Below are 2681 nucleotides of genomic sequence, written 5' to 3' on the forward strand. Positions count from 1 at the left end.
TCATAGAAGAAAAAAAAAAGAACAAAAGTTCTCAATTAATATTAGCTGTTATTCTTTCCACTTTTATTTTTGTTCTGAAGGTACTTCCCTTGGCTTGCTCTCGCATGCTGGAACTGCTTCCTCTTAAACCCAAGTTAACTATAGCAAATCTCTGAAAATAATAAATTAGAAGTGGGAAAAGTTGGCAATACAATTTTCGTTACTGAAAATTGGTTGTATTGTGTAATTGAACTTTTTGTTAGTATTGGCATGCATGAGTGCTGAAAGGAGGAAGGCAGATCTTTACTAGCAGGGACACTGACTTCAGCAACTAAGCAGCAGAAAAACCAAACAAACCAAAAACCCACTGAGCAACAAGTGAATAGTATAGTAGACTGCATGGGAGTGTGAGTAGATCAGGAAACCTGTCTGGACTGTGTGTGCTCCCTGTCTGCTATTAAACAAAAACAGCCCCCACCCCCAAATCCTGTCCTTCAGGAGTAAACTGTAGCACAATAGTAGATACTAATAAAGCCAAAGTTAGTATGTTAAGGACATTTTTGTATTCATTTGTTTTGTCTAAAATTACTGTTATGTCTCTTATAGAAAATGGCAATAATATTATTTTGATATCCTTTTAGGTTGGTACAGAGGAGTTTCAACAAAGAAGCCTAATGTAAAGGTAATGAAAAAATTTCATTATGTTTCTTAATTAGGATTTGTCTGGTATGTTATTAACAGTTAATAACAACTGTTATTCCCTCTTAATCTTTTAGTAGTTACAGTTATCTTTTTCTGACAGAAATATGTCAGAATCTTCTAAGGCTCAGCAGTATTAAAATGATTTTTCAGGAAACACAGAAAATGCAAATGTGGTTATAGCTATAAAGCTTATCTTGAAGAAACCTATTTGGACTTTTAAATGTTTATTTTGTTTAAGATTTGACCAGACCTAAACTGATTTACTCGTAGTTTTAGTTCTGTGGAACCACAGGACTAGTTAGATGAACTTATTGCTAAAATGCAAAGTGGGAAAAATTCAATAAAGTCTAACTAGGCATTTCCTTGCTGATATTAATAATTTTGTTAGAATGTGAACTTAAATAAAACTGGCTTGGAGTACTGATTTTGTATGTTAGATTTTATTTGTTTAGTCCATTATGACTGATATTAATTTAGTCAAATAAGATATATTTCAATTAGCTATGTATTTCAATTAACTAGGAACATTCTTTTTCACTAATCCATTTGTATAACATTCTTTTGTTTATTTTTTTTTCAGTGCTGGGGATTGAACCCAGAACACTCTACATGCACTGTATAGGAAAGGGTGCTGCCCCTGAGCTATATCCCTAACCTGCTTTACTCTTTCATAATTTATATTGTTTATGTTCCTTACTTCTTTAGCCTAATATTTGAAGTATTGTGCTTTTTCTTACATAGAAAAGAATCAGCATTATCACATTATTATTAGTTTCATTGAAAATATATTTATCAAGAGTTTTAACCATTGGTTTTGCCAATGGAATGATCCGCTTTATTACCTTTTAAGGCAATTACTATAAGGAAAACAGTATCTTCAAATTTTAATTCATCACAGCTAGGCTTTCTCATACATTTTGGTCTGGGAAGTTATTTGTTAGAAGGAACTCTCATGTAATGTAAAATGTCTAAGTAGCACAAGATACTTATTCAACCCCTTCTCCTCCCTCCATGTTTAACAATGAAAAAGGATGCAAGTCTTTCCTAAATGAATTATAGGGCCCAAATTGTGCTTAGTTGAACTACCGCTCAAAGGTAGTTTTTCCCTGAAAAACCTGTCTTTTTGGTCTATTTGAGACAGGCTCTTCCTGTAGCCCAGGCTGGCCTTGAACTCAAAGAGATCCACCTGCCTCTGCCTCCTGAGTGCTGGGATTAAAGGCATGTGCCACCACCGCCAGATTTTCCCCAAATTTCTAAGCTTGAAGTATTGCAGGTTTTATTTTTCTCTCAAGAATGCTTATATGAGAATAGCTTCAATGTATATATTTAAGAATTTTGATTAGGGCCTGGAGAGATGGGTCAGCGGTTTAAGAGCACTGACTGCTCTTGTAGAGGACCCGGGTTCGATTCCCAGCACCCATATGGTGGCTTACAACTGTCTGTAACTCCAGTTCCAGGAGATCCAATGCCCTCTCTGACTTCCACGGACATTGCATGACATGGGTGCACCTACCTACATGCAAGTAATACACTCATACACATAAAAGAAAAATAATAAAATATTTTTAAAGGAATTTTGATTGAATTTCCCCCAAATTAAAACTTGAATAAATGAGAAATCCTAAATATCAGTGGAAAGCTTTATTAGTGATATTACAAGATATGTAGTTATTTGTGCTTACCATTATTTGTGATCTTTATTACCTCTTTTTTGCTTCTAATACTAGTATTTGGTGATAATTCTGAGACTGTGGATAATGAAACCTTAAAAATATTAAGCACCAGGCATGGTGGCACACACCTTTAATCCCAGCACTCGGGAGGCAGAGGCAGGTGGATCTCTGTGAGTTCGAGGCCAGTCTGATCTACATAGTGAGTTCCAGGCCAGGTGGGGCCACAGGGAGACCCTGTCTCAAAAAAGACCAAGAAAAAAAAAAACACTTTATTTCAAAAAAAAAAAAAAATTGGAAGGGAAAAATCATGGGGGGCTTTTCTCCCTA

General features: G+C 35.2%; 1 protein-coding gene across 1 annotated transcript in view; it reads left to right on the forward strand.

Moving 5' to 3' along the window:
• The window catches only part of Dock3 (dedicator of cytokinesis 3), a 480991-nt gene that overhangs the window by 96058 nt on the left and 382252 nt on the right, over nt 1–2681 (forward strand). The window contains exon 2 of the mRNA XM_029554349.1: nt 621–661. The gene's annotated coding sequence lies outside the window, so the exon portion shown is untranslated. The remainder of the gene's footprint in view (nt 1–620; nt 662–2681) is intronic.

This window comes from Nannospalax galili, unplaced genomic scaffold (assembly GCF_000622305.1).
Source record: "Nannospalax galili isolate Female #2095 unplaced genomic scaffold, S.galili_v1.0 scaffold851, whole genome shotgun sequence".
NCBI lineage: Eukaryota > Metazoa > Chordata > Mammalia > Rodentia > Spalacidae > Nannospalax > Nannospalax galili.